Source organism: Lolium rigidum, chromosome 1 (assembly GCF_022539505.1).
Source record: "Lolium rigidum isolate FL_2022 chromosome 1, APGP_CSIRO_Lrig_0.1, whole genome shotgun sequence".
NCBI classification, from domain to species: domain Eukaryota; kingdom Viridiplantae; phylum Streptophyta; class Magnoliopsida; order Poales; family Poaceae; genus Lolium; species Lolium rigidum.
The window spans coordinates 288242292-288267763 of record NC_061508.1 but is presented as its reverse complement, the minus strand read 5'-3'; the positions used below and the strand labels follow the sequence as shown (position 1 = coordinate 288267763).

Sequence of the window (25472 nt, the reverse complement as noted above, 5' to 3'; positions counted from 1 at the left end):
GTCAACAAGACCACCGAGTTTCAAGAAACAGGGCAAATCTAAGGGAAAATTCAAGAAGGGTGGCAAGAAGCGCCACACCTCCTGTGAAACCTAAGAACGGCCCTAAGCCCGATGTCTGAGTGCTATTACTCGCAAGGAGAAGGGACACTCGGAAGCGTAATTGCTCCAAGTATCGGGCTGATCCGAAGAGCGGCCTTGTCAAGAAGAAGAAAGAAGGTATATCTCGATATACATGTTATAGATGTTCATTTCACTGGTTCTCGTTCTAGTACTCGGGTATTTGATACTCGGTTCGGTTGCTCATATTTGTAACTCGAAACAGGAACTAAAGAATAAACGACAACCGCTGAAAGATGAAGTGACGATGCGCGTTGGAAACGGATCCAAGGTCAATGTGATCGCAGATCGGCACACTTCCTCTACATCTACCTTCGGGATTAGTTTTAAGCCTAAATAATTGTTATTATGTACCTGCGTTGAGCATGAACATTATATCCGGATCTTGTTTAATGCAAGACGGTTATTCATTCAAGTCCGAGAATAATGGTTGTTCTATTTTTATGAATAATATCTTTTATGGTCGAGCACCACAAAAGAATGGCTTATTTCTGTTAGATCTCGATAGTAGTGATACGCATATACATAACATTGATGCTAAGCGAATTAAACTGAATGATAATTCTACTTATATGTGGCACTGTCGTCTTGGTCATATTGGAGTGAAACGCATGAAGAAACTCCATATTGATGGATTACTTTAATCACTTGACTTTGAGTCACTTGATAGATGCGAAGCATGTCTAATGGGAAAAATGACAAAGACTCCATTTTCCGGTATGATGGAGCGAGCTACTCGACTTATTGGAAATCATACATACCGATGTGTGCGGACCAATGAGTGTAGCATCGCGCGGTGGTTATCGTTATGTTCTAACCTTCACGAGATGATCCGAGTAGATATGGGTATATCTATTTCATGAAACATAAATCCGAAACTTTTGAGAAGTTTAATGAATTCCAAAGTGAAGTAGAAAATCAACGTAACAAGAAGATCAAATTTCTACGATCTGATCGTGGAGGTGAATATCTGAGTTATGAGTTTGGCATGCATTTAAAGAAATGCGGAATACTTTCACAATTGACACCGCCGGGAACACCACAACGAAACGGTGTGTCCGAACGTCGTAATCGAACTCTCTTAGATATGGTTCGTTCTATGATGTCTCATACTGATTTGCCATTATCATTTTGGAGTTATGCATTAGAGACAGCCGCATTCACTTTAAATAGAGCACCATCAAAATCCGTAGAAACGACACCGTATGAATTATGGTTTAATAAGAAACCTAAGTCAGTCGTTCCTGAAAGTTTGGGGTTGCGAAGCCTATGTAAAGAAGTTACAACCGGACAAGCTAGAACCCAAAGCGGAGAAATGCGTCTTCATAGGATACCCTAAGGAAACTATAGGGTATACTTTCTATCACAAATCCGAAGGCAAAATATTTGTTGCTAAGAACGGAACCTTTCTTGAGAAAGAATTTCTCACTAAAGAAGTGACTCGGAAGAAAAGTAGAACTCGATGAGATTGATGAATCTATACTCGTTGATCGAGTAGCGCAATGACGGAAGTTGTACCTGTACCGCCTACACCGGCAACAGAGGAAGCTAATGATAATGATCATGAAACTTCGAACGAGGAAACTACGGAACCTCGCAGATCGACAAGGGAACGTACCACTCCTGATTGGTATGATCCTTGTCTAAATGTCATGATTGTGGATAACAATGATGAGGACCCTGCGACGTATGAAGAAGCGATGATGAGCCCGGATTCCAACAAATGGCAAGAAGCCATGAAATCCGAAATGGGATCCATGTATGATAACAAAGTATGGACTTTGGTAGACTTACCTGATAGCCGAAAGGCTGTCGAGAATAAATGGATCTTCAAGAGAAAAACAGATGCTAATGGTAATATTACTGTCTATAAAGCTCGACTTCTCGCAAAGGGTTTCCGACAAATTCAAGGAGTTGAGTACGATGAGACTTTCTCACCTGTAGCGAAGCTAAAATCTGTGAGGATTTTGTTAGCAATAGCTGCATTTTTCGATTATGAGATTTGGCAGATGGATGTCAAAACGGCGTTCCTTAATGGAGACATTGAGGAAGAGTTGTATATGGTACAACCCAAAGGTTTTGTCGATCCTAAAAATGCTGACAAAGTATGCAAACTTCAGCGTTCAATCTATGGACTGAAGCAAGCATCGAGAAGTTGGAACCGACGCTTTGATAAGGTGATCAAAGACTTCGGGTTTATACGAGTGTCATGGAGAGGCCTGTATTTACAAGAAAGTGAGTGGGAGCTCTGTAGCATTCCTGATATTATATGTAGATGACATATTATTGATCGGGAATGATATAGAACTATTAAGCAGTGTTAAAGGTTATTTGAATAATAGTTTTTCAATGAAAGACCTTGGTGAAGCATCGTATATATTAGGTATCAAGATTTATAGAGATAGATCAAGACGCCTAATAGGGCTATCACAGAGTATATATCTGGACAAGATTCTAAAGAAGTTTAGAATGGACGAAAGTAAGAAAGGGTTCTTACCTATGTTACCGAGGCAAGGTCTTGAGTAAAACTCAAGGACCGGCTAAGGCAGAAGAAAGAGAAAGGATGAGTAAAATCCCCTATGCCTCGGCAGTAGGATCTATCATGTATGCCATGCTATGTACTAGACCGGATATAGCACATGCTGTTAGTTTGACTAGCAGATATCAAAGAGATACATGAATGGAACACTGGACAGCGGTCAAGAATATCCTGAAGTATTTAAAAAGAACTAAGGATATGTTTCTTTGTTATGGAGGTGACCAAGAGCTCGTTGTAAGTGGTTACACCGATGCAAGTTGGAACACTGATCCTGATGACTCTAAGTCACAATCGGGGTACGTGTTTATATTGAATGGTGCTGCGATAAGCTAGGCAAGCTCGAAGCGAGTGCACGGTGGCGAAGTCTTCAACGGAATCGAGTACATAGCGGCTTCGAGGCTTCATCAGAAGCGGTATGGATGAAGAGGTTCATTGTAGAGCTCGGTGTGGTTCCTAGTGCATTGGACCCACTAGTCATCTACTGTGACAACATGGGTGCCATCGCCAATGCACAAGAACCAAGGTCACACGATTCGCGAGTACATCGAAGATGGAGAAGTAAAGATTTGCAAAGTACACACTGATCTGAATGTAGCAGATCCGTTGACTAAAGCTCTCCCTAGGGCAAAGCATGACCAACACCAGAATGCCATGGGTGTTAGGTATATTACAATGTAATCTAGATTATTGACTCTAGTGCAAGTGGGAGACTCGAAGGAGATATGCCCTAGAGGCAATAATAAAGTGGTTATTATTTATATCTTTATGTTTATGATAAATGTTTATATATCATGCTATAATTGTATTAACCGAAACATTAGTACATGTGTGATATGTAGACAACAAAGAAGTCCCTAGTATGCCTCTTAAACTAGCTTGTTGATTAATGGATGATTAGTTTCTTAATCATGAACATTGGATGTTATTAATAACAAGGTTATATCATTGTATGAATGATGTAATGGATACACCCAATTAAGCGTAGCATAAGATCTCGTCATTAAGTTATTTGCTATAAGCTTTCGATACATAGTTACCTAGTCCTTATGACCATGAGATCATATAAATCACTTATACCGGAAAGGTACTTTGATTACACCAAACACCACTTGCGTAAATGGGTGGCTATAAAGGTGGGATTAAGTATCCGGAAAGTATGAGTTGAGGCATATGGATCAACGAGTGGGATTTGTCCATCCCGATGATGGATAGATATACTCTGGGCCCTCTCGGTGGAATGTCGTCTAATGTCTTGCAAGCATATGAATAAGTTCATAAGAGACCACATACCACGGTACGAGTAAAGAGTACTTGTCAAGAGACGAGGTTGAACAAGGTATAGAGTGATACCGAAGATCAAACCTCGGACAAGTAAAATATCGCGAGACAAAGGGAATTGGTATTGTATGTGAATGGTTCATTCGATCACTAAAGTCATCGTTGAATATGTGGGAGCCATTATGGATCTCCGAGATCCCGCTATTGGTTATTGGTCGGAGTGAGTACTCAACCATGTCCGCATAGTTCACGAACCGTAGGGTGACACACTTAAGGTTGGATGTTGAAATGGTAGTACTTGAATATGGAATGGAGTTCGAATATTTGTTCGGAGTCCCGGATGAGATCCCGGACATCACGAGGAGTTCCGGAATGGTCCGGAGAATAAGATTCATATATAGGATGTCATTTTATGTGAATTAAAATGTCGCGGAAGGTTCTATGGAAGGTTATAGAAGGTTCTAGAAAATTCCGGAAGAAACCACCAAGGAAGGTGGAGTCCACATGGGACTTCACCTCCATGGCCGGCCAACCCTAGTGGGGGAGGAGTCCCAAGTGGACTCCCCCTTAGGGGGCCGGCCACCCCCCATATGGGAGGTGGAACTCCCACCTCTAGTGGGAGTCCTAGCTTGGCTAGGTTTCCCCTCCATATGGAAGGTTTTTGGTTCGGGTCTTATTCAAAGACTTGGAGACCAAATCTTGGGGATCCACCTATATAATGAGGGGCCAAGGGAGGGGGGCGGCCACCCCAAGACCACAAGCTGGCCGCCCCCCTTGAAGTGGCCGGCCACCCCCTCCCAAACCCTAGCCGCCCCCTCTCCTCCATATCTCCCGCGTAGCTTTAGCGAAGCTCCGCCGGAGTTCTCCACCGCCACCGACACCACGCCGTCGTGCTGTCGGATTCAAGAGGAGCTACTACTTCCGCTGCCCGCTGGAACGGGAGGTGGATGTCGTCTTCATCAACAACCGAACGTGTGACCGAGTACGGAGGTGCTGCCCGTTCGTGGCGCCGGAACCGATCGTGATCAAGATCTTCTACGCGGTTTTGCAAGAGGCAAGTGAACGTCTACCGCAGCAACAAGAGCCTCCTCTTGTAGGCTTTGTAATCTCTTCAAGGGTGAGACTCGATAAACCCCTCGTTGCTACCGTCTTCTAGATTGCATCTTGGGTTGGATTGCGTGTTCGCGGTAGGAAATTTTTTTTGTTTTCTATGCAACGTTATCCTACATCGTTGTGGTGTTCCCGGCGGTGTCAATTGTGAAATTATTCCGCATTTCTTTAAATGCATGCCAAACTCATAACTCAGATATTCACCTCCGCGATCAGATCGTAGAAATTTAATCTTCTTGTTACGTTGATTTTCTACTTCACTTTGGAATTCCTTGAACTTCTCGAAAATTTCGGATTTATGTTTCATGAAATAGATATACCCATATCTACTCAGATCATCTGTGAAAGTTAGAACATAACGATAACCACCGCGTGAGGCTACACTCATTGGTCCGCACACATCGGTATGTATGATTTCCAATAAGTCTGTAGCTCGCTCCATAATGCCAGAGAATGGAGTCTTAGTCATTTTTCCCATTAGACATGCTTCGCATCTATCAAGTGACTCAAAGTCAAGTGATTCAAGTAATCCGTCGGTATGGAGTTTCTTCATGTGTTTCACTCCAATATGACCAAGACGACAGTGCCACATATAAGTAGAATTATCATTCAATTTAATTCGCTTAGCATCAATGTTATGTATATGTGTATCACTACTATCGAGATCTAACGAAATAAGCCATTCTTTTCGGGTGCTTGACCATAAAAGATATTATTCATAAAAATAGAATAACCATTATTCTCATACTTGAATGAATAACCGTCTTGCATTAAACAAGATCCGGATATAATGTTCATGCTCAACGCGGGTACAAAATAACAATTATTGAGGCTTAAAACTAATCCCGAAGGTAGATGTAGAGGAAGTGTGCCGACAGCGATCACATCGACTTTGGATCCATTTCCAACGCGCATCGTCACTTCATCCTTCAGTAGTATTCGTTTATTCTTTAGTTCCTGTTTCGAGTTACAAATATGAGCAACCGAACCAGTATCAAATACCCAGGTACTAGTACGAGAACCAGTAAGATAAACATCTATAACATGTATATGAGATATACCTTCTTTCTTCTTCTTGACAAGGCCGCTCTTCAGATCCGCCAAATACTTGGAGCAATTACGCTTCCGAGTGTCCCTTCTCCTTGCGGTAATAACACTCAGCATCGGGCTTAGGGCCAGTCTTAGGTTTCACGGGAGGCGTGGAAGCTTTCTTGCCACCCTTCTTGAATTTTCCCTTAGACTTGCCCTGTTTCTTGAAACTGGTGGTCTTGTTGACCATCAACACTTGGTGCTCTTTCTTGATCTCAATCTCAGCAGATTTCAGCATGGAGAAGAGTTCAGGTAACTCTTTGTTCATGTTCTGCATATTGTAGTTCATCACAAAGTTCTTGTAACTAGGTGGCAGTGATTGAAGGACACGATTAATCTCTAGTCTGTTAGGAATCACTATTCCCAGATCACTGAGTTTCTTCGCATGCCCGGTCATGGCGAGCATGTGCTCACTAACGGAGCTGCCTTCTTCCATCATGCAACTGAAGAAGTGTTTCGATGCTTCATAGCATTCCACGGCCGCATGAGTTTCAAAGATATTTTTCAACTCATTGACCAACTCATGAGGATCGTGGTGCCCAAAAAGTTTTTGAAGATCGGCTTCCAGACTGCATAAGATGGCACACTGAACTTGAGAGTACCGAGTTTTCCGAGTCGCGTAAACATTCTTTACTTCATCGGTTTCAGTTTCTGCAGGAGGGTCACCTAGCAGTGCATCAAGCACATATTGCAGGTTTCCACCATTGAGGAAGATCCTCACATGACGGAACCGATCGGTGAAGTTGCTACCGTTGCTCTTAAGCTTTTCTTTCTCTAGGAACTGGTTAAAATTGATTGGGGATGCCATATCTACAACATATATTTGCAATAGTTTAGACTAATGTTTATGACAAATTGAGTTCAAATTTTAATTCAACAAAATTAAAAATCTAGGTGAACTCCCACTCAAAACAATATCCCTCGCATTGTCTTAGTGATCACACGAACCAAATCCACTACATCAAGTCCGATCATCACGAGACAAGATGTAATTTCAATGGCGAACACTCAAAGTGTTCATCATATCAATCATATGATTCATGCTCTACCTTTCGGTATCACGTGTTCCGAGACCATGTCTGTACATGCTAGGCTCGTCAAGGCCACCTTAGTATCCGCATGTGCAAAGCGGCTTGCACCCGTTGTATGCACTTGTTGATTCTATCACACCCGATCATCACGAGATGCTTCGAAACGACAAGTCTTGGCAACGGTGCTACTAAGGATGAACACTTTATTATCTTGATATTTTAGTGAGATGGATCATCTTATAATGCTACCGTCGCGATCTAAGCAAAATAAGATGCATAAAAGGATTAACATCACATGCAGTTCATATGTGATATGATATGGCCCCTTTGTCTTTGCGCCTTTGATCTTCATCTCCAAAGCACGGACATGATCTCCATCATCAACGGGCATGATCTCCATCATCGTCGGCGTAGCGTCAAGGTCAATGGCGCCGTCTTCATGATTGTTCTCCCATGTAGCAACTATTACAACTTCTTTGAAATACTACTCAACATGAAATTTAAAAACAACCATAAGGCTCCTGGCGCCGGTTGCCACAATACAATAATGATCATCTCATACATATTCATCATCACATTATGGCCATATCACATCACCAAACCCTGCAAAAACAAGTTAGACGTCTCTAATTTGGTTTGCATACTTTACGTGGTTTAGGGTTTTCGAGTAAGATCTAATCTACCTACGAACATGAACCACAACGGTGATACCAGTGTTGTCAATACAAGAGTAAATTGAATCTTCACTATAGTAGGAGAGACAGACACCCGCAAAGCCACTTATGCAATACAAGTTGCATGTCGAGCGTGGAGCAAATCTCATGAACGCGGTCATGTAAAGTTAGCCCGAGCCGCTTCATCCCACTATGCCACAAAGATGCAAAGTACTCAAACTAAGGACAACATAAGCATCAACGCCCACAAAACCATTGTGTTCTACTTGTGCAACCATCTATGCATAGACACGGCTCTGATACCACTGTAGGGATACGTTGCATAGAAAACAAAAAATTCCTACCGCGAGAACGCAAACCAAGCCAAGATGCAATCTAGAAGATGGGAGCAACGAGGAGATGATCGAGACTCACCCTTGAAGATTTCCAAAGCCTACAAGATGAGGCTCTTGTTGCTGCGGTAGACGATCACTTGCCGCTTTCAAAAGCACGTAGAAGATCTTGACGGTGCTACAATCGGGCAGCACCTCCGTACTCGGCCACACGTTCGGTGTTGATGAAGACGACGTCCTTCTCCCCGTTCCAGCGGGCAGCGGAAGTAGTAGCTCCTCCTTGACTCCGGCAGCACGACGGCGTGGTGGCGGTGGCGATGTAGAACTCCGGCGGAGCTTCGCTAAGCGTTGTGGGAGAGGTGGAGGAGGTGGGGCGGCTAGGGTTTGGGAGAGGGGGAGGTGGCCGGCCACTATGAGGGGTGCGGCCACAATGGATTTGGTGTGGCCGGCCCCCTCCCCTTGCTCCTCATTATATAGGTGGAACACCCAAGAGTTGGTCTACAAGTCTTCGAATAAGACCCCAAACCAAAACCTTCCATATGACATGAAACCTACCCAAGGTGGGATTCCCACCTTTCCTTGGGAGGGGGTGGCCGGCCACCTTAGGTGGAGTCCACCTGGGACTCCACCCCATAGGGTTGGCCGGCCATGGGTGGTGGAGTCCCTCCGGGACTCCGCCTTCCAAAGTGATTTCTTCCGGACTTTTCTAGAACCTTCTAGAACCTTCCATAAATGCACCGGATCATTTCCAAACTTGGAATATGACTTCCTATATATGAATCTTATTCTCCGGACCATTCCGTAACTCCTCGTGATGTCCGGGATCCCATCCGAGACTTCGAACAATACTTCGAACGCCATTCCATATTCAAGTTCTACTATTACAACATCAAACCTTAAGTGTGTCACCCTACGGTTCGTGAACTATGTGGACATGGGTGAGAACTTTCTCCGACCAATAACCAATAGCGGGATCTGGAGATCCATAATGGCTCCCACTTATTCAACGATGACTCAGTGATCGAATGAACCATTCACATACGATACCAATTCCCTTTGTCACGCGATATTTTACTTGTCCGAGGTTTGATCATCGGTATCACTCTATACCTTGTTCAACCTCGTCTCCTGACAAGTACTCTTTACTCGTACCGTGGTATGTGTTCTCTTATGAACTTATTCATATGCTTGCAAGACATTAGACGACATTCCACCGAGAGGGCCCGGAGTATATCTATCCGTCATCGGGATGGACAAATCCCACTCGTTGATCCATATGCCTCAACTCATACTTTCCGGATACTTAATCCCACCTTTATAACCACCCATTTACGTAGTGGCGTTTGATGTAATCAAAGTACCTTTCCGGTATAAGTGATTTACATGATCTCATGGTCGAAAGGACTAGGTAACTATGTATCGAAAGCTTATAGCAAATAACTTAATGACGTGATCTTATGCTACGCTTAATTGGGTGTGTCCATTATATATCATTCATATAATGATATAACCTTGTTATTAATAACATCCAATATTCATGATTATGAAACTAATCATCTATTAATCAACAAGCTAGTTAAGAGGCTTACTACGGACTCATTGTTGTTTACATATCACACATGTATCAATGTTTCGGTTAACACAATTATAGCATGGTATATAAACATTTATCATAAACATAAAGATATATAATAACCACTTTTCTAATTGCCTCTTGGGCATATCTCCAACATGGTGGAGTAGACCCCGATCTATAGTTCTACCAAGAGAGATTTCACCAATAACACATAGTCCTTAGTGGATCTTGCTATTAGGGTTCCTATTGTGGGACTCCTTGGAGATGTGCTCCTATGGAGGCTAACTTGGAGTTATGCTAGCCCCATAGGGTGTTGGGAGCCTCCGTCGTTGTGGAGCTCGCCCCAACCTTGTGAAGGAATCGCCGCCTCGACCAGCTACATAGTGGAGAAGAGGAAGCTCCTTCGTGGGGTTTTCTCGAGGTATAAGGTGAGACCTGTGTGGCCGTTGGACCTTCGTGGTCCACACTTCCTGAACGTAGACGTACTCCCTTTTGTGGGAGGAACTTCGGAAAACATATCGCGTCTCCGCTTCGTTCCCCGGTTGTCCCGCTCCTCCCTTATACCCACATGTGATTCATTTACATGTTGCATTGCATAGCATCATCCTAGGCTCACCGTAGTTACCAAAGCTTTCACCTTTACTTCCGCACCACCCATAAAATTGAAAAAGGATATAAAAATTGTGTAACGCCTATTCACCCCCCCCCCCCTCTAGTCGTGCCAACGATAATTCATCGCCGCCATTGGCTTCCGCGGACGTGGGCCGCTCAACACCAGTGCTAGGGGCGGCTTGCCCATGGATGAGGACTTGCTAGTGGCCTTGGCGGGAATCGTCGACGGCCGCACCACCGATATTGCCCAACCTCTTATGCGGCATCGGCGTCATCAAGAGGGTCGAATCAGGCGGCGATTCGCCGGCGGAAAACTCCGATAAACCATTCCGGCCAGGGAGGGGAGATCGGCGGCGACGATGGATGGCGAATTTGGGCGGAAGGGGTGGCCACTCGGCGGGAGCTCAAGTTTTTGGGTCCAAGTTGAGCGGGGAGGAAATATGGGAGAGGCGCCTTTTTTTAGGGGCCACTCTCTTATTTTTGCTCCTCTAACCATTTTTAGACTTAGGCTAGAGTCGGCTTCGGCCCTTAGGCATAAATTTGCTTCTCTACGGCCGTATTGGGGATCGGTTGGAGATGATCTTAAAAGGATACATTGTGTAACATTTTTAATATGGGATTAACTATAACTGAGGCAGTCGTTCGATGGTTCACCTATGCACGGATGTGAGCAGATGGATGAATAACGTGGAGAAATTGAACATTACCCGTAATCCTGGGACCAAGATGCCTTTACACGGAAAAAAGAATATACCCAAACGTTTCCTGCCTAAACTACTCCTTGCTCAATACTACTTATTTATGGGACTAATAATTTGTACAGTAAAAAGCCTCCTAAATTTTGGTTCATGGGGACGGCAGATTCTCTGATACCTCTTCGTGAGGAACTTAGAAAAAAGTCCACGAGGACCCCAGATGTTTTATGTTTTCGACATAACACCCATCAAATTAAAACTGGCACACACTTGACCCCCTAAACTTTTCAAAACCATATAATCCACCACAAACTCTAATTCACCGCAAACTCTGATAAGCCGCACCTTCTCCCGAACTTTCGATCGAGCCACGTATTAACTATATTAAAGCTGACCATTTTTGCTAAAACCTCAGCAATTTGGGTACTGTTGATGGTAAGTTTTCATCCAATCAAACTTTGACACGTATATTGTTTTGCAACATTGTAGAAGGGTGAGCGGTCTTCCCGGTCTTCGTGTTTATCTGCCTCCCACCATCACGATCAAAGCGGCGGAGAACCCTCCAGTACCACCCAATCCCCGTCCTGCCGACTAATGTTTTCCTCCAGATCTCCCTCTAGCGCCCACCTGCTCCTACTGGATAGGGCCATCCTCTTCCTCGGTTCCTCCCTGGCCGTACTGCAGGCACCCCATTAGAGTGATGCATCCCCACGCCGAGCTCCTCTATCGCTGGGGGCCGCGGTGTGTCTTGACGGCTGGTCCGCTCCTGCTCGGCGACCAGCATGGCCATCCCCTGTTCCCGATTCAGGGGCGCAGCTGGCAGGCCCACATCGATGGCAAGGTGGGCCGCGGGGCCTATGGCGGCGGTCAGCGGCGGACGCCCTTAGTAGGAGCAGGGCGACATGACTGCGAGCGGAGCGACGGACGAACGGAGGGGTCTAGATGGTGGTGTTCCATGTTCCATCATGTTGATCTCAAAAAAAAAAAAAAAAAAATGTTCCATCATGTCGTCTGCTCCTCTTCGTGTTGAATTTGGTTCGTTGATTTTGTTGTTCATCGCTCTCTTATAAACTACTCTTCGTTCTCCCCTTCTTTTTTATGTAGATCGTTAGTTTTCTTGCGGCCGGCTTTTTAGTTCGCGTTCGGCTGCAAGAGATATCTCTTTTTCTTTATTGTGCAGGCACGTTATGATTTCAGTTTAAGTCAGCGTGATTGGTCGGTCCGTGATGCATGTGTGTCCACGATTTCATTTTTTATTCCGTATTGTTCATGGGTTGATTCATATCTGTGGCCGATTGGTGTTCCTCAGGCTGCGACTGCATCTGGATCGTCTGCTCCATTTCCTCACGTTTGTGCGACACTCTGCCTGACTGATGTTCTTCTGATCTGGGAGTGTGAGAGCTGTTGCTCCGGCTGGTGCTTCTGCTGATTCACGTCGCCCCGTTGCCTCGCCGCTCTCGCCGCAACCGCCGAACATGTCCATGGCGTGCATCACGGTGTAGCTGCTGCCATGTCGTGCATCACGGTGTAGCTGCTGCCTGGCTGGCTGGATGCCCGCGTCGCGCACGGGTCAGTGGTGCAACGACCGGGCGGTGGTCCTTGCCCAGATCGACCACGGGGCTACCCGGTGCCAGACCGTGCCATCCTCATGCTGATCTAGGAGCGCGGCCTTACCTAAAGCGGCTCAGCTTCCACGCGACGATGACAACACTGTTCGCAACGCAAACCACGACAGTCAGTGATGCCGTGCAGCAGAGGCAGGTTTGAGAGCTGGTGCGGAGCACGAACAGAGGGGTCCTGGTGGCAGCGGTCCACACCGCCATGCTCATGAGCGTCTGCTCAGCTGTTCCATGCCGTGCTGACTGTGTGGACCCGCGTTAGTACTAACAGAGGGTTGCGCCGTCCTTTTCTTGCTCGCAGACTACAGGTGAAAATGTCGTCGATGGTCTCCCATGTTGTTAATTTCTTCTGTTTTCCTTTGTTGATGTTCTCACCAAGGATTTTCTTTCTTATGCAGGGCTGTAAATTGAAAAGAACCACCCGTTTCTGCATCCTCGGTCCTTGCACAGATAAGTAATAGCATTCACTCTTAATATTGTACACTATAACTCTTTGGTATCTCGATATGAAATTTGAATATTTCATGGTTTCTACATATAATGCATTGTTGATGTACCATCGGTAGCAATTTCAGTGGTATCCTTTTGCACAGCCCCACCAGCCTCAAGTTCAGCAGTGAAAAAGGGGTTCGACAGTAAGATCAGATGTTTCTCATTCTGAAACTTAGGGCCTAGCACCATCACCTTACAGTCACGCCGCCATGGTAAAAGTGAGAGTTGTATCCTTTTGCCCAGTCTCCAGCAACACATCAGTATTAGTAATAGATCGATTAATCCAATGGCTGTTCTAGCACATTCAAGGTGATATGCATTATCCTTTCCCTTAAGCTTAGTGTCCGAAATCATTCTTGAATAGTCTTCTCACTATAATTTGCTCTGTAGTACAACATCAGGTTTCATGGTTTGAGTTTAACAGTGTTTTAACCCTTTGGTATGTTCTAATTAGCACATTAATCTTGAGTTCTTCCATCAATTTGTATTATTTGAAGTTCTCAACGTAAAGTTGATCCTGCTCAGGATTACTTCTTAACGGTTTTTCCAAGCTTTTCACATGTTTCTCTTCTTTCAAATTTATATACATGTTTATCAGCAAATTCAACTGATAATATGCCATGTTTGTGAAATTTAGATGTTTGTACCTGGGAGATATATTTCAGTGTCCAGAATTATGATGATTTCGAACATGGTTAATTTAACTAGTACAAATGCCCGTGCGTTGCCACGGGTACTCAAATTTTATTTCTTAGTACACATATATAATTCACAACTCATGTATGAAAATACAAAAGAATGATAGTACATGTCTTGTCATTTCATGCCCGCGTAACTCGGATGCGACAAGATTTGAATCTCCATGCGTTCCTATGGCTCATATATTTCCTCGTAATATATGTAAATAGAATAGACGTAAAAGATTATTTGAATCAAAAAGATAGTTACGTGATATTTTATATAAACTCATAAGATCCCTGTACGCACCTCCTCTATCTATGCTCAAGGAAACAGCGGCGGCGAAGAAAAGGAACACCGACCTGCCGTTCCTGATCGGCGGCAACGACGCCAACATGGACGAGGAGACGAGGGCTTGGTACGACGCCCATCGCAAGACATCCTCCGGCCACCGTCGGCTTCGTCCCCCGCTTCGACATCTACTCCCGCCGCTTCGACAACTGCAGATGCCGATGCTTCGCCTGACGATGCCACGCCAGACGCCGATGCATCGCCCGATGCCGCGCCAGACGCCGTTGCTCGGGACGGGACCGCCGATGAGCCTGTAGTCGTCTAGTTTCGATCGCCGGAATGTGGCTGATCCGATCGCTGAACATTGGCGATTCTTTTGTGTAGCGGGAAGACAACATTTTAAATCTACCGCCGCTAATGGGCGAAAGCCGGGGGTGCGGCTGGAAAAATGTTACACCACACCTTTTTTACATCCAATCCGACATTTGTTAAATCCAGATTTCCGCCCAGTTTTCTAACATGCCTAAGAGCACCGACCAGGAATTAGAAGTGATCTACTCTGTGGTACTGAGACAGAGATAACCTACGCTGAAAAACTGGAAGATGCCGAGAAGTGTTTCTCCAAAAAGGAGAAAAAAATCCCCATCATCCCCATTGCCTCACGCGCTGCCGCCGTCGGCCCCAACTTCGCTCGCGCGCCCCTGCCCCCTGCTCCCTCACGCGGCCGCCGGCCCCAGCTTTGCGCGCCCCCGCCGCCCGGATCCCTCGCGCGCCCCTACCCCCCAGCTCCCTCGCGCGCCCGCCGGCCCCAGCTTCGCTCGCTCGCCCCCGCCCCCCGGCTCCCTCGTTCTTTGTAATTCCTTGCTAAGATTGCTGACAGTGATGAGCAACTGAAGGCTAAGTGGAGTCCAGCATCTGAAAACTGGTCAATTGAGCAATCATGAAGTTGTCTTCCATCTTCAATTTCTATACCCCCTTTATGTGCAAAAATCTCATTCTAGTTGTTTCAAGTAGTTGAGAGTATTAATTTGAGCGACTTGTGTCATTATACATGGTTATCAATCTCCTTAGAAATATATGGTATATTATTTTAGGCATTAATGCTCATGTTTGTTGAAAATTTTACTTGCAAGTACATAAAATGCAACCTTTTCTGCTGTCCTGTGCTATACAAGGGTGCTCTGATGGTCTTCACCTGGGTCATGCTTGCCAGTTGAGTAAAATATTTTGGTTGGATGAGTTTCAATTGCGTCGAAAATATGTTCCATCGCGTGGAAAAAATGTTTGCATTGCATTGTGACACGGAGGCATTCCAGAAACTAAAATGTATGCATATGTAAAAAGTGTCGCATTACCATGATTTATATGTCTGCATGTAGTCTGATGTTGTTCCAGGATCATAGTGCGATATCAATATTTGTCGTGTTTGTCGGATAAGATGTTTTCTTGGGGAGTCATCATCAATGTAAGACATTTATGTTTAGTCCGCAATGATGTACTCTTTTGTCACAAAGTAATGTAATACTGCTGGTCCATTACAACAAAGTCGGCAATGATGGATTGTTTAGTCACAAAGAAATTACTGTACTGTTTGTGCCAAACCTGTCTGAATGTGTGCCTTCAGTGGATATATGGAAGAATAATTGGATTGCATACCGAAAATCAAAGACAGAAAGGGAGCAGCTGATTATGAAGAAAGAAAAGGTAAATTTGTGGTTACAACATACTTTGTTTTGTACTGAATCAGCAGCACTAAAAGTTCTGACTTCCTGTTGCTCTTCAGAACCCAGATGATCCGAAGGAGCAGAAGCAAGGTGCGAATGATGCTCACTTATCATTTTTACTACCTTCTCCTTGTCTGATGATGCACAAATAAATGATCCTTGTTTATTTCTAAACAATATTGGGGGCCAAGCGAGGCTGAAAATAAACAGTGTTGGTGCTCTCGATTTGGCGAGGGGAGCTGCTGGTGCGGGGCTAATTCTGCGTAAACATGATGAAAGCGCTGTTGTCAGCCTCTGTATGATAACAACACTGTTATATCTACCACTGAGCTCCTGGAATGAATAGATGCCATGTTTTTTTGCCCAGGACAGAGGCTCTCCGAGACCTATGTTAGTCGGTTATTCAACTTTTGCTGGATATTTACGAGCATCGATGACTTTGATGAAACCAGAACACAAAACTATGGACTTTACTTAAAATGAATGCTAAATAACTTGTTTATCAAAGTGAACCATTGTACTTGTTACCAATGTCCTCAACTGTGATGAAATATCCTGTTTCTTTTCTGACTGAAACTTGCCTAGCCAAATAAACTTCCTTATTTATTTGTCCAACATGATCTGTGTTCATTTACATTTTGGATTCTTTTTTCAGCTGCAAGTATTAGCTTACTTCAGCTACCTTGGTCGTCAAGTTCAGAGGAGCAGAGGAGATGTCTGACAACTCCGTGGAGTCGTTCAAACCGCATGGCTCCCCCTCCAATCGCTACAGGTAATGTTTATAGTTTATATTCCAACACTAACCTCTTGCCGAAAGGTTGAAAATGTATTTTATTTGATATTATCATGATTCTTGTTTCCTTTTATCAAACATATAAGTGAGCATGCCATTATGTTGCAGCCTGGCAAAGTGTTAAGTCCAGCATCACAACAAATTGTAAATGCATTTCTGGGCACACAATCTAGTGGCAAGATTTGTAAGTGAGCAACAAAGATAGCAGGTACACCCTCTCTCCCTCTTAAGTCAAAATGGCGATGCACACTTCTTTCCATTGAAAAATGCATTTTTAGTGAAATCTGAGGAGACATTAGTATATCATACATTCATACTTGATTTAAGATTATACTTTTCGTTATGCACCTTCTCCATATCCTAAGTACTATCAAGTTGAAGACTGCAAGAAACTGTTCAACCACAAATAATAGAACAAAAAAAAATTGTACATTAATAATTGAATGACCATTACACATCGAACAAGGTTTGAGACCAAGAATTACAATGCAGTCCGTTCTAATAATAATTCATAGCCACACATGAGTCTTTGCTGTTGAGAATAAAAACTGACCCGAGTTCATGTACTCACAGCCTTCCTAGACGTAGGTTTGTATAGAAACCCATCTTCATGCTGTGTCGAACAAACGCTCTGATCAGATCTAGGCTAAGGGTTAGCCGATATGCTACCAGATCAAAAGCAATGTGTGGCTCGAAGACAATATGGGTCTCGTCTATCGATTTCAAAGCCCCTATATATAATAAATGAACATTACAATACTCATATATGTTGAAGACTTAGTTAACAACTACACATAGCTTGTATTATACCTCGTGCCACGCTGTACTGAAGGTGTGATGCAGCTAAGGTCCACATACCCTGTTCGGAAAGCCGCCACTGTGTCATGTGACGTGACACGTGGTTGCCCCATATGTGCAGAGCAAGGTAATCCCGACTTGTAAAGTACCAGTCTTTAGTAAACAAAGAATTAGAAGAAGCATAAAACATTCGAAGTTATTTTATCTTACTTGGTATTCATCAGTATGACATCTCGGCAAGGGGTGCTACGATTGTTTGACTTGTGAAACATGACAGGGCTGACATGTATGACAATACCCATTACATCTACAAATGCATGACAGTAAGAATCAGTATGCACACAGTTTTAATTATTTATTAACTAAAAAAGTATACCCACCTATGATAGATTTGTTTCTAATTTTCGTGGTCGCAATGAAATTCACGGACCGTGACTGCAATTTAGGGATGCGAATGTTAGAGTGAGCAGGACGAATATCGGTCTGAGAGTCCATGTGAACGTAGTATTCCGTTGGTATCAACAATCCAAATGGGGGTGCAAATCAGAAATCTGGAACCCCACCCTTTTGAAAAAGTAAACCTCATCAACATGAAGCTCAGTGTTGCAACGTTCTTCTACCTGCCGATATGCTATCGCCTCCATCATGTCTCCCTGTCAAATTACAATGCACATACGAAGTTTCTCAAATTGCAAAATATGTCAAGAGTCATTTTGACAGTAAAACAATGGATACATAAATTGGATGATCCATCCTGTCGATTTGACATTGCATTAGAGGAAACAGGAAAGGAGTAAGATCTCACATTTCGATTGCAAGGTAAATAAGAACTCTCATCCGAGTCACTTTAATTCGCGCAGTGACAATTTTCGCGATCGTCATCCAACCATAGCTGTACGTGTGCATGTCTTCAAGATTTTTGAAACTAACATGACTGAAAAATGAGAGAAACACATGTATCAGTGATTTACAAGTGGAATCTTTGATGCAGGTAGAAAAGAAGAAGTTACAAGGGGGATTTCGGGCGAAGCGAGGGTTCGGTCTTGCTGCCATTATCCTCTTCGAGCAGGCGCGTCCGAGGCTAAATTGTACTGACATGGTAACTCGAAAGGTTGAAGATCGTCCGGGTTCGCGATATGTCTTGCCCCGGGTCCTGCTTTTGTACACGTTATATGACTGCATCCTTGGCGCAATTCCGGGCCTCATTTAAGTGAGTTTGCGATATTCCAATCCGGCCTGTGGAGATTACATACCTTTGAGAGATAACATACCTGAGGAAGGTGATTCCTGGGCTGATGCGCGTCCCATGCTGATTAAATGAGGCGCGTCCCATGTTTTTGGATCGTGATATTTCTTGGAAGGGGTTTAATTTTTTTCTTTTTGATAGTCTGGAAGGTGTTTAAATGAGGCGCGTCCCATGCTGTAGCGGCCCAGGTAGGCACGGCCCATGCTGAAGCGGAAGTGTGGAACGAACAAAGGATTGACGACGACCAAAAGTCGTAGTGCTGGTTGGGCAGAATAGGGAACAAATTCCTCCTTTTTAAGTCTTTATTTACTATTTACTATTACTATTTACTATCTTTACTATTATATTGGAGTTGGTACGTCGTCAAACATGTTTGATGTCAAAGATTGGAGACATCCAGACCGTCTAATCTTACTAAACATCTTCCGGTCGATATCTAGCCATCCATGCGCCCCCTCCTCAAAATCTCCTAAACTTGGATCATTCTCCAAAATCAGAAATCACTTTCCAAAATCAACTCAGGAGTATTAAGACCATCATGCCAGATAAAGAAGTAAATGGTGGAGTAGTAATCGTGGGATCGCCACAATTATGGAATGCCGAATCTCCACCACCAATCAGGAGACACCAATAAAAACATGGAACCAAATGTCAATCAATGGAAGTCATGAAAAATGTTTGACATCAAACATCAGGAGAATCGTAGCCGTACAACCACACCCCTTGACGTTTAATCATGTTGGACCGTGCCATGGCATTTTTAGCACTTTCTCCGCCCTCCCGTGTTTGCTTTAAGTACAAATCTAATCAAATCATTTTTCTTTCCTTAATTTACACACAATCAATCAGTAGTTTCCGTTTCCTTAGTTTAAAAAATCAGTAGTTTCCTTAATTTTACGCATGGTTCAAGGCACCAAGAAGATTTGATTGCGTGCAAATTAATGATAAAAACGAATTAATAACCACACGCACAAGTCACGGGAACCCAAGGAGATCGACTTCCTTTCTCGATGCCCTCCCGGCCCCCTCCCGCATGGTTTGATAGAGGCCGGAGTTAGTTTCAGGCTTTCAGCATGCCCCACCGCGTCGTACGATGGGGACAGCGGTAGACGGCTACGGCGAGCGCAGCGTTCCCGACCTGCGTGGTGGCAAGGAGGCGCGAACTAGGAGGCCTGGGAGGAGCTCGGCGACGCGTGCCAGTCGGCCAGATGGCCGCGGTGGGCAGACAGGTGCTCCGCAGAGGTACTCCGTCTTGTCGTGCACAAAGGAGGCATGTGGCAGAGAAGATGGTAGCAGACTTCGTTCGTTGTGGTCGCCTCCTCCCACTCCATCGAGGCACCACCTCGCCAATCCGGCAACACTAGATGTGTTTGAGAGTTGTAGGAGAATCCAGTGAGACACATGGGGCTTTAGTGGGTAAATCTTGATTGTCTATACATCTTTGTGGTTAGTCTGATTAAGCTTCTTTAGGGAAGCTTCGACTTTTCATTTAGCACAGGCTTCGTAAGCAAATGAGGAACCTGTTGGCGATGCAACTGTGACTGACGACGCCTGCGACGGGAAGGAGCTCTGGGCTAGGACTGGCAACTAGCATGATGACGGCACCTCCGGTTAAGCCCTCCACCTTTCGTCGCTCGATACCTTAAGTACTGCCGCATCACCACCTCCAAAAGCTACTTCGCCTCCCCATCCTCTCATAAGGTAGCGTGGTGTCCTCCTTTAGATTTTGTTTGCATTGTTCAGAGACCTGAGCACATGGGCTTGTCTGATCAGTGATTATATTACATGAGTTTCTGTGATGTTTCTGATACAATTAATGTGTGGGATTTGATTATTTCATAAGTAGCTAATGTCTGGCATGTGAAATTTTATCTTGATTACAATGTAACCAAAATTTCGAGTTTTATACATGTCATTCTAACATCACTTGGTTTCTGAAGTAGCTGACTATGGTTTGGTAAGATATATTCATATGTTCTTTTAAGAATTGAGTGTATTATTTACTCACTAAATTTGGGAGCTCTTTTTTTGTTAATTATAACAACTGAATAGTAAAATGATCTGTTTATGTTTTTGTAGTGATGTGGAGAAGGAAACTGTTACTATTGTTTGAACAAAATTTCAGGCCTTGACACTTAGTCGGAATGGCATAAGTTGCTATGTTCATGCATTTTTGGTACTGCTCCAATTCTTCAATCAATCTTGAGCGTTAAAACCATAAACTATAGTTAAGATTTTGAAATGCTTTACTAATGATAACTTGATGTGAAATCATTTTTACTTGATAGGCAGACTCTATCGTTATCTGTATTCGGCCATGGATTTGCAAATGAATGATAGAATCTCATGGCACCAGTGTATGCAAAACCTGAAAGTGCAATGCTGTAGTGTGCTTAAATACTTCTATTTCCGTTGGTACTTCCTCAAATGATTAAGTATGTTCTGTATATCCGTATTTCATATTATTTTGTCGAACCTTGGACATGCCTTATTATGGAAACTGGAATATCTGCACTAATTCTCCGTCATATGCCTCTGCGCATCTGATCTAGATATACTGTATAGCCATATAATTTTGCAAATAAAGCATTGAACCAACAGAACTCCCATTTTCAAATGTGTCTTCCTTGAACAAAGATTCACCCACCGTTCTATATAACATTGCACCAATCCATTGTATTTGTTGTCCATGTTTTCACCTCCTCCTAAAGCAGCTCCTGACATCTTGTCTCTATCTATAGCTACTCTAATGTTATTTTTTGACTGTTAACAGACCAAGAAAAGGTGCCACTCAGAAGGATAAGCATGAGGGCAGAACTCATAGACTGGCTTGTGAAAGTAGGCATATCTACTCTGAAAAGTTATAGAAGCTAAGCGTACAAAACTGATTCTTCTAACCAATTATCTTCTTGTCTTTTATCAATCGGGACATAGAAGAATATCTTAATCAGGTCACATAAGAATATTGTCTTATTCCTAAAACCTTACACTGACCCATGCCTGACTCGCAAAGAGATCAATCGACAAGAGTACAGTTGGCGTCAATAGCTTGCTTATAACTGTGCAAGAACCATTGGGTTCATTTATAGCTCTTACTTTATATTAAAATTCCCAGCCCAGTGATGTAGATAGTAACAGTAATGCATTGTCTCATACAGGGTCTCGTCTAGGAGTACCGGGATTTAACATTGGCAATGAAAGTGGTTTCCTTATTGCAGCTATGTTTCGAAATTTAATGAAAATGAGAAAATAAAAGATAGAGAGGGAGACAAACTATGTTTCAACATTTAATTCTACTACCTTTGCCAATAAAAGGATGTTGCAAGTTTGTCTAAACTTATATGTATCTAAACGCTTTTTATTGTATACGTACATTCTAATATAGACGATAACCCGTGATAACGGCAGACAATCTTGTATTCACTCCGATCTAGAATAAGCGTAATATTTTATTTATTAGATCATTTTAAGAAAAATAGATCCAAAATATTACATGGATATCTCTCTGTGCACATAATTTTTCATAATGTCTACATGTGTGGAAAACAAATATTTTAAAGGACCGTAGCAACGCACGGGCATTCAACTAGTAGTGTAGATATGGAGGACCAGACATGGACCTAAAACAAGGTCAACCATTCAAAAAAAAGGAAGGTCAGCACACCATATTTCTTACATACGTACTTCAGGGTTTTGTATACGGGTAGAAAGCTAAAAATAGTAAGATTTATTGCTTATTACACAACTTGATGTGCAGAAATACATTTGCCTTCTTTGTAAAAAATTATTCAGCTTTAATTGAAATCACAGAGAAACGCAATGGAAGGTTATGGGCCAAGTAATCGCATTGACCAGTATAGAGACCGGCAAGTTTATATATGGACCAGTTATTTATAATGGTAGATCATCTGGTACGTGTTACATAATGTGTTTGTGTTTTGATTTTCCGTCTTGAGAGATACCCTTTTTGTTCATATCACTATTACAGGGAGCAACCATGCAAGGTTGTGACCAAACAATCCCGTGGACCAGTTGGGAGAAGAACTGGAAGGGCCCATTTATACATACAAACTGTTCATTATCATAAAAGCCTGGAATACACATAGATATGGAGATCACCGATACGTAGTTCACTGCACACAGCGATCTCCTGTTCGGGGCAGCCGTTAGGTGCTACAATTGAACCCGTGGCTAATCATTTGTCCGCGCTGGCTTTTGCTTATGTTGGCGGGTTTCTTCAAATTATTGCAGACAATATAGCTTCCTTCTTCTTGCTGAATTCCTTATAATCCAGTTCTACAGATGGCATTATCTGCTTTACATGATCAGCATGCAGTCCATTTAAAATTGCTTAATTATGTTTCCAAGTAAGTGCGAATTTTTTCTTCCATTTGTAACTCTCTTGGATGAAATTAGTTCTATAAGATCATCATAAAAAACACTGCAGAAACCCCACTTTTAACAAGTCTACACCAGCAGGAAAACTATACTAAGTTGGACACATGCTTCCAGTTTCTGAAACCTGTAAAAGTAATTCTTGCTGTATAAGTTACTGAAGAAAGGTCAGTTGTCTTCCGTATAAATTAAACATTCATCTTTGATCAATGTTCCAGGGAAATACATTGGATGGCTGTGTGCCAAGCAACCACATAGGTCAATTCAGAGACTAATTGAAGAAAGATCAGATCTTTCATTTGAGATGTTCATCATCTCTGAAGCATGAAGAAAGATCCAAGAAATTTTATGTATCTTGATAATTTTGCAATGCTGCGTACAATGCGCAACAGTTTGGAGCTCTAGCAGCACACATTGGAGATAATGCTCTTCTTTCAGGGTACTTATCTAACATCACATATGATTTATATCATCTATTTGATTCCCATCCTTCGATTACTGCATACTCTATTTTGTTCCCATTTTCCGATCTGTTCTCTTCACTATAGAAATAACCATGCTTGCGAATTCGTATTAGCAGCTCAATATATACTCATTGTCTACAGTGCAATACATGAGAAGAGTTTTTGTCCATGGAACTATTCCCAGCTAAATAGGTCACTGCACCTGTCCAAGTAAAATTTCAGGACCGATTGTAACTAAATGGTATAGGCTGCAGTGTATCAAATGAAATCATTTCCATCCTCTTTTCTTTGCAGCAAATATAATTAATCTACAACAAATGAGTCCAGCTAAAGGTCAAACGAGCAGAATCCCAGATTGATGAGCCAAATAGTTCATGTGGAAAAATATATTTTGTGTCTAGGCGTGGCCACAAACCTGACGTAAAATATAGCCATCTATTTGCAGCTGTGGCCAGTATGAATGGCACGCAGCTAATGTAATATTGAGTGGACCATATCAGGCTACTATGAGCACTCTGTATGACTATGACAAATGCTATTACTGAAATACTAGCAGATCCTCTCTATTTCTATAGATGCAGTAGTACCAACTTTCTATAAAGTGCCTTTTCTTTTTCGCCTAAGAATCACCCCACGGGCGCCGCGTGTCGCCGCGCCAACCTTCCTAGTACAATACAATAACTAAGCAAACCTCCCGCAATACGGCACATACAAATCTACCATGTTAGCAGCCAGCTTAATGATCAACTAGATCAGCCAATTTGTACGCTGAATTATTTGGATGTAGGATTGGTAGTTTCGTAATTAGCTATCTGGATATTCTGATTCACTGTCAGAGACTCACGTTGGCTGAATGGAAAATTATTGAAGAAAGACTTCAAAAACATCTTACTAGTTGGAAGTAAAATTACTATCTCTTGGAGAAAGATTGGTTCTCATTAATTCAGTACTTACAAATATGGTATTGTATATGATTTTTTTCTTCCAGTTACCGAAAAAAGTCTTACATAGATTGGACTATTTCCGATCAACATTCTTTTGGCAAGGGGATAGTGAGAAGAAAAGGTACCGGTTAACTAAATAGAGTATTGTATGCCATCCGAAAGAACAAGGTGAACTTGGTGTTCATGATCTTGAAGTTAAGAATGGGGCTTTGCTTGGCTGGCCATGTTGTTAACGGAGGATGGGGTATGGCAACAACTATTGCAGAAAAAGTATGTGGTTCAAAGACGATCTATCAGGTTCTTTGAAAATTAGGGGATTTGCATTTTTAGGCTGGCATCATGGCAACTAAAAAGTATTTTTTCCCATTTAGCTCTTTCTCCATCAAAAACGGGGCGAAGATATGGTTTTGGAAAGATCGTTAGTTGGGAACAACCACCCTTCATGAACAGTATCTAGCTTTGTACAGTATAGTTCGTCATAAAGGGGATACATTGCAGAAGGTGTTGGAATCTTCCCCTCACTCTATGACGTTTAGACGTGATCTTGTCGGTCCCCGACTAATTTCTTGGAATGAACTGATTGAGTGGCTAAACTCAATCCAGCTGGTTCAGGGGACGGATGAATTCCACTGGAGTCTCATCAGAAATGGTATATTTTCGGTTAGCTCCATGTACAAAGCATTATGTTTATCAACCCAACCGGTACTAAATAACAAATCCATCTGGAGGATGAAGATACCTCTTAAAACAAAGGTTTTGCATGGCATCTTCGTCGAGGTGTGATTCTTACTAAAGATAACCTTGTAAAACGTAACTGGCAAGGTTGTACGAAATGTGTGTTCTGTCACGAAGATGAGACAATAAAACACTTTTTTCTTCAACTGTCGGGTTGCTAGATCTATATGGTCAATCATTCAGATAGGTTCTACCTTATACCCTTCTCGTAACATTGCAAACATTTTTGGCAATTGGTAA

At 42.9% G+C, this 25472-nt stretch overlaps 2 long non-coding RNA genes across 2 annotated transcripts; both read left to right on the top strand.

Moving 5' to 3' along the window:
• Window positions 1–14946: 14946 nt before the first annotated feature.
• On the top strand, window positions 14947–18741 carry LOC124683870. Its single transcript, XR_006996843.1, has 5 exons — window positions 14947–15837; window positions 15917–15947; window positions 16513–16629; window positions 16759–16858; window positions 18440–18741. It is a non-coding gene; the product is annotated as an uncharacterized LOC124683870 (long non-coding RNA).
• A 4128-nt stretch (window positions 18742–22869) lies between these two features.
• On the top strand, window positions 22870–24119 carry LOC124683869. The gene is made up of 2 exons (XR_006996842.1): window positions 22870–23528; window positions 23848–24119. It is a non-coding gene; the product is annotated as an uncharacterized LOC124683869 (long non-coding RNA).
• Window positions 24120–25472: the final 1353 nt, after the last annotated feature.